Raw genomic sequence first — 13,276 nt, forward strand, 5'->3', positions numbered from 1 at the left:
CATCAAATACAACGCTGGCTAGGCTACAAGAATAGGCTAAGGAGGGCGCTGCCGCTTCTGCTGTCACGATGTTCACCTACGGTCCGACTTCCCAGCTACCAAAGTGGTCTGTAACCACTGCAAGAAGCGGGGCCACATTGCGTCGGTATGTCTCTGGAAGAACTGCCGCGTGTCCGTGGAGCTCCACCCCGTCGCATTGTGGCTCGGAACGGACGGTACGCTGAGGTTTTAGGTCAACAGGCGTCCTCTCGTCTACAGGTCGGCTCCTGCACAGACCATACCTGAACTTTTTCAGCACCTTCTCCGCGGCACTTTCATGAGATACAGGCAAGTCAATGAGTGTCTGTACGTCGTGGCAAGAAAAGATCTGCCCCTTCTCGGCTATCCCGGCACCGTTGCCTTGGTGTGGTGAAGTTCGTCAGAGCCGTCACACTGGCTCTGCCGAACATACCACTTCGGGAAGTCCCTCCAGCCATTTTCGCCGGCCTCGGCACCTTCCTGGAAAGAATCACGATTTCTATCAAGCCTGATGCGCCGCTGTATTCCCTCAGCACAGCTCGGTGTATCCCGATACACCTACGAGACGTAGTCAAAAAGGAACTTGCCAAGGTAGAGCAGGAGGGCGTGATCCGGCGCGTCGACGAACCGACCGACTGGTGCGCAGGGCTTGTCGTCGTTCCGATGCCACCGGGGGGGTTACCGCCTTTGCGCAGACTTGACAAAACCATACAAGAGCACAGCCATCGCCTCCAAGAAACGCTCGTTCGCCTTGAATAAGCGGGAATTACCGTAAACGCTGTCAATTGCAGTTTCGGCGTGTCCAGTGTACGATTTCTTGGCGTCGTCCGCGGTTCCAATGGCATCGCTCCTGATCCAGACAAAGTGGCAGCCATTGAGCGCATGTCAGCTTCTCAGGACACTCATAGTGCCCAGGATATTTGTATGCTCAACAATGTGGGTTGCTTCTTCCCGGGTCTTAGACGATTGCGCCGATGCGAAGTATCCTGGACAAGTCTGCAGCCTGGACGTGAGGACCAGAGCAAGCCTCAGCATTTGACAAGCTCAAGACGATGCTGTCCTGAAACATGTGCATCGCAAGGTACAACCCTGCCCTCCTGATGACAGTCACCGCAGATGCCAGCTCCTTCGGGCTCGGTGCAGTGCTTCTTCAAGACCAGCCATGAGGGGTCACCGACCAGTTGCATACGCCTCTCGCGCACTGAAGGAAACAGAACGAAAGTAGAGCCAGATAAAAAAAAACACGCACTGTCTGCCCCCTCGGCCATTAACCGGTTCCACGAGTTTTTTTTTAGGCCTTCGTTGGTCAAGCTCCATACGCAAAGCTCCATACGCCCTGGCCGCCGCGGAAGTCGGCCTCATGCCACCGCGGATCGAGTGCTTTCACATGCTACATTAAAAGAGAGCTCAGCTAGTTGGCAAATATTTATTTTAAAGACAGGGCGTATGTGGTGTCCTGCCTTCTTTCTTGAGTCTTCGTTTGCGTGCCCTGTCTTTTTAGAATGAATACTTTCACATCCGCTTCCTCCAGTACCAGTTCGCCGACGCCTATGTGCCTTGGAAACAGTTATGGTCTTTATTTGTGAATGACAAATATTCTTACTGTTAATGACATGAAATAAGTGCGTGTAGTTGCCCAATATTTTTATGAGATGTTGCCGCACTTATCCGAATACATTGTCTGAGGCTCCGACACATTAGCAAAGTTTTTATATTCTTCCAGACAACCACCAGCACTCATCATAGGATTGTTTGGAGCCGCAAGCAAGGTATACCACACTTTACCTGTAACAAGCAGGAAATAGCCAGATTAGACAAAAAGCGTTCATTGTGGAAAACACGGTGCCCACAAGATAAAGCGTGTTGTGACAGTGGAAACTACTTGTGTTAGTTGTACTACCCACGAAATGATCACTTTCGTCGCAAAAGCTGCTGCTGGCTGATAAATGTTGATTCTTAGGCTTGAATATTAGAATATTTATGAATATTTATGATTATGATGGTTATTTGAGGCTAAATCATTCCAATCGGAAGACGACGCAGATTTTTACGACGCTGCTGGCGTCTGTTGGAAACTAAACTTTCAAAAAAAAAACACTAAACTAACTGATGTGAAATAATATATACTAACAATCTTTACGGGAACCTGGTCACAAGTGCCAATTCAGCACGTAAACGGAGATGAACAAAGCCAGGCTTATGTAAATGAGGCCATTGTCAAAGCGTTTCGGCATTGTTCATGCTCAGAAACAGTCCTACCCAGTAAAGCAAGAGATAAAGAAAGTAAACATAGCGTACAGAATTGAGCAGCCAGAAAAAGGTGACACGACCAAACTGATCACAAATTGAACTTGTATGTATTGTGTCTAGTATTCGCAATGTAAACGAACTATAGGGGGCGCGCTGTTACGATTCAAGATAGCGCAGGAGGAGGGTCAACCCGTTTGTTAGCATAGGAACAGATAGGACGCGCGGACGCACGGCCCGTGCCACTTTCACCGGATAAGGTAATGAACTGCAGCGAAATAGATAAGAGAACAACATACTTGACCAAACAAGGACAGTGCGAAATGCTCTCTACCTCATTATTTTCCGCGGTGTTAGTGGTTATACTTTGGCTCCATTACGTGCATCAACGATTCTCTGCGAAATCCTGTGCGCGCTACAACAAATGTATGAACTGAGCGGCACTTAGAGGTTATATTTTGGCTCCATTACTGTACATCAACGATGCTCAATGAAATCCTGTGCGCGCTACAGAAAACGTATGAACTGAACGGTACTCCAACTACACGTACCGTGCCTGCCTGTGGGATTTCTGTAGAAATAGGCCACCAGTGAGTAACGTCATCGTTGCTGCACAGGACCCCACGTTTAGCGTGATGGTTTCTAAGCATGTTGCTTCGTCATCATTACTCGTGTGGTGAGGTACGCGGAGTGCACAGTCCACTTCTCTCGGACGTTACAGGTTTGACGAGCACCTCGAAACGAATGCACAGGCAAGCGTTTCGCAACGTCGAAGAATTTCTAAACAACGAAGCTATTCGGACGTAATGCGTCAAGTTCATTTTGCAACTCAGCGGTGTGGCTTGTGGACGCGATTGCACGTTTCGCTTCCGCTCGTCGAGTTGTGGGCAGCATGCGGGCACAAAAGTTGCGCTACGCACATCGCATCAGAAAAATTATGCTTTTATTTTGATCTCAACACTATCGTACAAGTACAGTCACAGCGACTTACGACAGTCAAAAGCTTGCCGTACAGATGGTTAACCAGCAAAGCACGTTAGTCTCATGATTCTTGCCTCTTGACCTTCACATTTTAGCCCTTATGTTTGCCCTTCGTTTGGTTTCTTCCCTGAATATTTCCGTTTTCGGCTGCATTTGTGACAAAAGTACCCTCTTACTCAATAAAGCCTAGAGATTTTGGTCGCAATTTATGAAAAAATAATGAAGTAGTTAATTAATGGAAGTGCTTCTCACCGGTGCCGTAATCCACTTGTCTAATTACAGCACACGTCGATCTTAGAGATTTGTAGAGCAATGTTTGAGTAGTCTTCTGAGGGTTATTACCTGCAAATGAAAAAAAAAATGAAAAACAATAAATACAGTGAAAATAACCATACATGATAATTTAAATTCCAAAACTAAAGCGCTCTGCTCGCTAGCCAAGCAACAGACAAGACATCAAATCACTTTCCATAATTCAGTATGCGCGTTCAGTTTCACATAATGATTTCAATATACATCAAGCGCTTTCTTTTAACTAAATTCTATACACAGGGCGTTAAACAATTAGGGGTTCAAGAAATGAAGCTTGCGGCAAGCACTAAATCAAAGCCTGACATACACGAGAAAATAGGTGGTGTACAGAGAACTCCAGAGGTGCTATGCAGGATGGCCCGAGTTTAGCGAAACTCGGAATCTTTCCGAGCTCTGTCGACACCCCCTTTTGAACGAGCTAACATTGTGAAAAGATCATATCCATCCTTCAGCGCCCGCTTAGTTCCATTGGTTATGATGAAACGTGGCGTCACGTCAGGGGCGGTTGACAAAGTTGTGTGGTGTCTTCAAACCAGGGGTGTCTTCTTTCATTTGTTTGTCGTTCCTCTGAGTGAAAGTGTGCACCCGCGCAAAAAAAGTATCAGAAACTTTTACTAACGATATGTTTTATAGGTACAGGCCGTTTAAAATCATTTTCAAGCGTTTAATGTCTGCACTAACGTTGTTGTGGGGCGTCATCGACAAATGCCTTATATTTTATTTCTTGAGCGCGTGTTCTTCTGCAATGCCCCGACAGAAGGCGCATACGGCGACCACCAGAAAGCTCGTTGAGCGTAAAATATTAGCAAAGTAGCAATTTCTTTGACGTGCACAATAATCAGTCTTGGCTTTAAATATTCTTCGTGGGAGGTTTTTGGTTACCTTACCAAGAAATAGTTGAACGAACTCTACGTTGAAATTGTTTTCCTTTGGCATTTCTTTTGCGACTCCTGTACGAAGAACTTGCTTTGTCCAGACTATTCATATTCTGTAAGCCTCGTTGTTTAGTCCACTGGGAGAAAAGCACTCCTTCTAAACGTGGAAATATGGGTTGAAAGCCTTTCAATGGCCAAGAAATGTGAATTGATTTACACTTTTACCGCGAAAGCTGCTATAGACCACAACAACAGCCGATTTTGGTGCCGTAGTTGTCGGCCACCGCAGCCGGTGTCCGTAAACGCTATCCCGCGAAATGCGAAAAAATGCCACGCCTGCGTGGAACACGCAGGCGTCACAGCAAAAGCTCGAAGCATAGTCACAGCAAAAGCTCGAAGAGCGCCTTTCTAGAGTCTGTTGTAGACTCGCTTGGGGTAATTAATGCATATACAGTCGCAAGGTACACACTACGTCATAAATATTATTTTTTTTGTGAAGTAGGGAAGCACTCACTACGCCATCATGCGTCATTCTGCGGAGAAGCAAGGTACGCGCTACCATCTGCAAAGCATTATATGTTACTTTGTTGGTGATGTGGCTGATGACGATGGAGAATTGTGGCTGAGCACTATGTGGCGGGTAGGAAGCTTTAAACCACACACTCGTTGTGCAATTCACATTGTGTGACGAGTAGTTGTTATTTCAATCTCCTAGCAGTCTATTTACATCTGTTAATTCTATTGCTTGCCCGACGTGATGTCTGTACAGGGTCTTCCGAAAAGAAGTTTCAAGCACCGGCGTGGCTCTGTGGTAGAACACTCGACTGCCGAGTTCAAATGTCATCCGATCCTAGACATCTTACAGCGAAAGCTGTTGTGAGGTCACAACAGCAGCCGATTTTGGTAGCGCAGTTGTCCGCCGCCACCGCCGGTGTTCGCAACCGCTATCGCGCTAAATAAAAAAAAATGAAATAAGAAAAAAAATATTCACAATCGAATGCGGTTGGAACCCGGGCTCTCTGCGTGACAGTCGAGTGTTCTACAACAAAGCCACGTCAAGGTTTGCAACTCCTTCGCGAGAAGACCCTTACAGGCGTCTTATCGGTCAAGGAATATCATTAATGGATGTATTGTAGCGTGGTGTCAGAGTAAATGGCAACCAGGCGTTGACATTTACCCTGATAGGCGAGTCTCTGACGTCACTACAATTATGTAGCGTCACGTAGCAACTAGTCACGTGAAGAAAAATCAAGTAACAAGTCAAGTGACTAAACTAGCTTAACATCACCTAACTGGTCACGTGACTAAAATGATGTAAGATCACGTTAATAACAATTCACGTCACATGCTCGCGCATGAATTTTAGTCACATGACTAAAACCACATCGTCACGTAACCAGTAGTCCCGTGTGTTGTTCCCGCCAAAACACGTAACACGTGCGTAATGAGGGAAAGCGACCAAAACCGGAGAAGAAATTCCATGGTTAGCCATACTTGGCACTACTAGCAAAAACTTATCACCTATAGCAAAAGCTTCGCATTACTACCAAAAAGAAGATGCTAGGTCCAAAACTAGCTCCGCTATTGATTGCAGCCTTGCGCCCCTACACGCAATCTGCGCACAATTTTTTTTCTTTATAGCGACTCACGCCTCTGATATTACAGGGCAGACAGACGCACAATTTTCTCTCTGGGCCGCCATGGAGAGGCTTACGCATTCATTATTCTCCGTGGGCGACCACGCCTAGCATCAGATTTAGGCCACGAAGACAAAGCAGAATCACCTATAAGGCTTCCGGGAGCCGTGTAATCATTCTGTAGCAGAATAATTAAACAAACAGTTTACAGTATAAAGAACACGTGTGATATCAAGAACAATTACGAAATAATGAACCTCCTTCACAGTAAGCAACGAAGGTAGAGATAGCGACAATGTAGTGAGCCAGTTCCACGCCGTGAAAGCAGTCGAATAGCGAAGCTGTAAGCGCGCGAGTGTATGTGATTGGCTAGCGAAATCACATGTTGTCGTAAATGTGTCACTAGATTTGAAATGTGTGCGCTCTCACCTCATTGGTGAAAGTGAGATCATTTGACCTACCGGCTCGGGGAATGGCGTTTCAGCGAACGCCTCGCGTGACGTGATTAGCCGCTGGCGGAGCCGGAATCCGGCCATTTGTGCGCCATCTGTTATCTACATGACCCTCTTAGGCGCCCGAGTGTCTTGTCATGGTGTATTATAATGAATGTTCGTCTCCAAGAAAACCACGAATTCATTCCCCGTTTTGTGTACTGAAAGTGCCATTAGATTTACGCCTTCACATTTATTTTGAGAAAATTTTTAAAATGAAGCACCGATTGCAAGTGCCCTGCTTTTGAATTGAGTTGCCATCGTCGTTACAACGCATTCATATGCTTGCCATAAATTCATGTTTTTCAAGTGTGAGCGCATAGTCAAATTACTCAGCCTGCGATGGGCCGGCGAACGGACGGAGTATCATGAGCTATGATGGAGCGGCCAAGACAGCCCTCATCGGCCGCGGCTGTGGAAACAGGATCAGTGCCAAGAAAGGCGAGAAATAAAAAAAATAATATCATGCCCCGCAAACTTTCTGGTATAAGTTTTAAATGCGAAAGAATGAAGCAAAATTTTCATTATCAGCAAGTTTATATCACGTTAATTAAAGCTCGATGAACAAGCGCGGTGAACCTTAAGAACGAAATCTACTCGAAGCAGATTGAAGCCTGTACTTCCCGTATTTCAGGGGCGTGGGAATAGTAAATTTTTGAGCCCGATCAAATACGAATAGAATAGCGATAAAGCCCAATCGAATACGAATATGAATCGAATAATATTCGAATAGTTTTCGAAGAGTAAGGTAGTCATTTTCAGAGCAGCCCTAGAACGGTAATGTAACCGTTTGTGAAAGAGCCCAGGAATGCCACATTTCATTAGAAATATTTATTCACAAGCCTCAACAAACGAACATTACGATAACTGTTAATCAACAAAAAACTACCATGGTTATGTAAAATGAGGCAAGCTCGTATACAGCACAACTAGAGACTAACAAATATTTAGCAATTGCAGCTTGAAATACAGCCGTGACTACAGTACTGAAGGTTTCACTTTGTCAGGGGCTTTTAAATAGTAGCGATATATAAATATTAAAGAATATTCATTAGGGAACATCCTGACATTCATGATGATGAATCGTGAAATAGTGCATGGGGATGATGATAGTGGATTGAATTCTATGTCGCTTCGGCGACACTAAAGTTTAAGTCGATATAGCATCGATAGTCCCGTAGAACCTTGGTCTTCATGCATCTGCGAAATTTCATGATTAAACAAGAATCGTTACGCCTCTCTGTTCTAACGTTTAGGCTCTTGAAGGTTTTTTTCATTCGTACATATTATTCGAAAACTATTCAATATTTATAATATGAATTATTCGGTTCGAGTTTTTATGTCTGTGTTGTTTGGCTCATAGGAGCGTTGTGCGCTGACTATCTGAAGAAGCGAAAGAAAACGACAACCGATAAGTGGAAGTTTTGGAGTATGAAAAACTCGGATAATGCCTTATTCATGAGTCTTATGCCAGAAGCAGCTATATCCGCCTTGGAAACTGCCTCCGCCTCTCGAAACAGGGTGCCGCAAAACGTACAGATGCGTGTGTGGCTGTCACGAACTTTGTTACCGAGAAAAACGCTGCTGAGGAGCTGAACTTATTCATTTTCTTAACAGAAGTTTTCCTGTGAAGATGGCGGTGAAGGTGAAACGTCATTGTCGGATGTGCTGCGCCACGCGCAAGAAGGCGGCTATCTTGGGTACCGTCTGCCGGACACTGTCTGCCTGGACCCACTCGTCATTTAATGCCTGTCTCACGCCTTGGTACGTTAAGGCTGAAGAAACTGCTGCGTGCGAAAGCCCGCCTCGAGTGTGCATCTAGACGTACATTTTTCCGACAGTTACTTTTGCCAGGAACAATACTACGACGAGTATAGAAACGGCCATATGTACACTTTTGGCACTTTAGTACCTCTTTATCTTTTTTCTGTCATTTTGTTGTTCCGTCAACACGAGAGAACATCATTAAAGCCTAAAAATTAGGACAATGCTAACTATAGCTATATGCTCTCTCACTTAAGTGGTTGCTTGTGATCGTCACTTTGGCCATTTCGCGGCTTTGTAACTAAACCTCAAGAAATATTGCAACATATTTCTACGCATTAACTTAGAACCCACGCTCGGCTTTTTTTCTAGGGAGTTTACACAAAATTGAGACTGCCTTTTTTCATTAAAATTGTAAATAGCGCACTTTAATACATTTCTTTATTTAGGAATTTTAGTTTGTGTTTTACATCATTTGGACAATTGGGTCTGGTACATTTATTTACCGAATGAGAGCCCACGTCATTAAAAATTTTAGTAATGGTTACTCTTACCCGCGTGGAGCGAAAAAAATCCGAAATTAGAGCATTATTGGGCAATCCGCCGTATTTCCGTTTTTTCCTTAATTACTAGTACCGACACTGCAATATAACAACATGTTTTTCGCAATTAGCGGTTCTGGCTCAGTGGAGACCTCAGAATTTTTTTTAACAAAGTAATCTTGTTGTCCAAGTCCTGGGGACTTGGACAGCAATATATATTTTTAAACGAAACTAAAGGGGGTCGGCGTACATGCACCGAGGTTCATATCTGAACACAGCCTACACTATGCATGGTATGCTGCTCTCTTTCATTTGTTCCTTTCTATATATTTCCCTCCGCGTCTATTTCTTTCTCGGCCTTTCTATCGTTTCCCCTCTTTATCTCCTTTCTTTTCATTTCTCTCTATCTCTATCGTTCTCTCTCTTCTCATTCTCCCCTAATCCTCTATCTCCTCCTCACCCTCGCATCAGTTACCCTCACTTTCCTTACCCACCCCCTTGCTATACTATACACAATATACCGGGGTGTTTCAAGACATGTGTCCAAAATTCTAAAAAAATCTGGAAATGCAAAAATTGTTCGATGCCTTCACAATTACTTCTGTAGCAGCAGGCATCTTACGATGGCTAAAGACATCACTTGGCGCAGTAATTAAAAAAAGTTAAATTAATTAAATTTTTAAATACTAGATTTAGAAGGTTGTGCCAATCGGGAGAAGAGAGAGACAGAGACAAGTTTATTGTGGCAGAAAAGCTGAGAGGTCCGCCTGCATTAATCCTCTGGCCTTCTACTCATTGTTAGGAAAGGGGAGGCGTGTGAAGTTCTTTTTGCAAACAGCAAATCACAGCTTTTGAGTTTTTTTTTAATTATTTTGGAGTTATTTTAAATTATTTTGGCGTAATGAAATTCAACCAAATTCAACGGCGAAACCAAAACCGAAGCAGCGGTGAGCGCAACAAGTGGACGCTCAGAACGATGTCACTGTTCGCGACAAATTCACGATAAGTGCCGGCGCAGCCTGCACACCCAGACGACGATGTCGGCTGATGGTTGATATAAAGAAACTCACTCATTCCAGTTGTCTCAGAAGAATATGGCGGTTGCGCTCTTCCGTGTTTCTGTTTCAGTTTCACCGCTGAATTTCGGTGCAGTTCACTACATCAGGGTTATTACTTGAGGCTGCTTTATCAAAATCGCGAAGCTGCAGTGGATTCCGCGCATGAAGGACTACAATTCTCCCATTTGACATAACCGCCTAACTCCACTAATAAAATATATGTATAGTAACTTATTAATTACTGTCCCAATTCAAGTTTCTGGCCATTTTAAGATGCCTACGGCTACAGCACAAGCTATTGCGAAGGCATCGAAAAATTATCGCACTTCCCTGAGTTTTGAGACTTTTGGACACATTTTTTGAAACACCCGGTTTACTATAATATACAAGGCTGTGCTATGCTCTGCTAGCGTGCCTGGATTGCCTAGTGTTTACGACGCTCGCCTTCCGATGTTGGAAAGACGATTGAGCGGTGTCGGTCCACAACGATTGTATTCGTCTATCTGCGACACACGGCAAGCGTAGACCATAAAGGCTCTGCTGTAAAAAAAGGGTTGTAAACACAGAAAACGGCAATATTTCGATACTTCACCGAGCACCCTACAACCGCTGTTCATCTAGCCTTTGTCTCCATTGCCGCACAAGGTTTTCGAACTTTATGCTTAAGAAGAAAAGAACACCGATGTCGAAACATTTCGCTATCTTTATAAAGCGTTGGGTCACAATAACACAGTCAATACCATAGTCATTATGCTGAAGCAGAAAGATAAAAGCGCTCGTGAACTCCCGGAAGCCTACTTCATCAAAATGATGGACGATGGGTGCAGATCGGAACCTTCTGTTTGTTTTCTAGATTGCGAGGTACGCACGCTTAGCAATTTTTTCACGTAACATAATATACCAGTGCGCGCGTGGTGTTGCTTTCTTGTGTCACTTTTGTTTGAATGAACGTCATTTGTTATACAGTGCTAGTACTGTGTCCTCGTCTTGTGTCTCCGTCGTGTTCCCACTGATTTGCCAAGTATACATCGGTATAACTCTCTTACCTATCTGCCTTACTGCATTTTGTCAGTTCTACACTTGCTTTGAATTGGGTTGCCACGCACACACGACTGGGTGAGAAGGCTAGGCAGTATCGCGATAGTACCTTAGAGATACGTTGGAGTATCAGTATTTCTGCATCAAGATACATTCGCAAAATGTATTTGTGTGTCAGTAGCGGAATATTTTTACGATGTATTGATTATAATCCGATACAGTGTAGGACACGACTGCCTCGTAACTTTTATTGCGATGGCAATAATATAGAGTCTCGGCTGGCTTTTGCCGCCACAGTCATGCACCGTGTATGTATAATATATTATATAATATATATATATATATATATATATATATATATATATATATATATAAGTCCCAAAGAAAATAATTCAGTAAAATGCTTCCGAAGCGCGGAATCGAACCAGCGCCCTCTCTGTCACCAACGCGCGGCGTTAACCACTCCGCCACAAAGCGCAGATCTTTCAGGTATAGTTAACGGCGAGCGTTATATACACAACCTTTAGTGCTGCCAGGACTCATAGACGGCAGGCGCTTAGAAGCGTTTCTTCATTACCAGCGAGATGGCGCGAGGAGCGCAACGGGCGCATTTAAAAGTCATCGGCCAGCTCGCTCCCTTCTTCCAATATTTGCGTAGGGAGAACCTTGCCCTTTCACTGTCTGCTCGCGCGGTAGCTGCTGCCGGGGGTGCCGGGGGTAGATGTTTCTGCAGTGTAGCAGCGCGTTCATCACGGGCCGCTTTTCTTGCTGTCGCATTCATTGCTTCGCCCTTGCAGTGAAACTGTGACTTTTTTGTTGACAGTGAGCTTACGTGTTTCCAAGGGGGAAGGAAGACTTTTTTTCCTAATTCAAGCGAAGGCGCCCTTCCGGACGGCAAAACAGGAAGACCGCCGATGGGTTTCCAATAAGCACAGAATGGCGGATGTGGTTTAGTGCCCGACACCGCAGACGGCAGAATCGCGTAAGCAATATTGTCATCCTCTGTCAACGAAAGTCGCTGTCTCTCAGGGCAGGTGCCTCACCCCTAATTTTTCGGGGGCCGGTAAGCCATTTCACCAGTTTGCGGCTCTTGCGTGGAGGCGGAGCCGATGCCGTCCAAACGAGAGCCTACTTGAGAAGCTGCTGTTGCTCGAGTGTAATTAACGCAAAATCCTTTTCAGCAAACAGAATGAATGTATAGATTTTCTTAATACACTGGTCTAGCTAGCGCAATCAGCGATAAGTTTCCTTCGAAGGTTTCAGTGCGCTGAAGTATTAATGGTGATATCCTGCGCCTAATAAATACCTTCAGCATCCCCGCAGTAAAGGAGCATGATGATTCATCTGTCATAGAAATCGGTATAACGCGAAAGTGAAACGTCTCTTCACAGACGTAGTTGAGCGTTTGTTGTGAATTGTTTCGGCACAAGGGCCAAGGAATGAGTGCTTTTGCAACAGATTGTAATGTTACACGAAGACCGGCAGGCAGCTCAAAAACCACAACACGCTGATTGAGCAGAAAGGACGCACGGAGAGAACATACATAGGATAAGCGCGAGCTAACTGTCACAGCTCGGCACTTGAATAGCGCTGCTCAAACACAAAGAAGGACGCCCGAAACGAACGCACAAATATACACAGGATGAGCGCGAACTGTCACAGTTGTAACTTATTTGTGTGTGAGCAGCACGCTCCTTTCGCAAAAGCGGCCGCTGCAGTGAAGGAAGTGAGCTTCGTTCTCTCTGTAACTTCAAAGCAAGTTTGCGTCGAAAGCACAACATGTACAAACAGCCCCCCATCACGAGGTAATCGCACGTGTACGAGAGACCACGCCCTGTGGAGGCTCGCGCGCATCGCAATGGGCAGGATGACGACCTTTAAAGCATGCCATTCGAGCCCTTCGCGCCATCTTGCTAGCGATACCGCAAAACAAGCTGAAGTGAAACCTAGCTCTGAGTTCCACCAACTAAATGGTGTATATAAATAGCTCGCCATTAGTGTGCTGAAGAACGTGCCGTGTGTGGCCGAGCGGGTGCGCGCCGCGCGCTGCGGAGCGAGGGGCCGTAGATTCGGCTCCCGGCGACGCCACTTTTGTAGCGTTAGCTACACTTGCCTAGCTGGAGCCGATTTCGCGTGGATCCTAATGAGCCGTGCTGCGCATGCGCGAGGATCAGTGCGGAGCCGGCATCTCACGCGCTCGCCGCCACCACCACGTGCGGCTCGCCGCCGCTGGTGGCGGAGAGCCGGAAGAGTGGCGTCGTAGACGGGCGGACAGACTGGCGCCGGCGCGCGCGACTCGCCGCCGCTGCTCTG

This window comes from Rhipicephalus sanguineus, chromosome 11 (genome assembly GCF_013339695.2).
Source record: "Rhipicephalus sanguineus isolate Rsan-2018 chromosome 11, BIME_Rsan_1.4, whole genome shotgun sequence".
Taxonomy (NCBI): domain Eukaryota; kingdom Metazoa; phylum Arthropoda; class Arachnida; order Ixodida; family Ixodidae; genus Rhipicephalus; species Rhipicephalus sanguineus.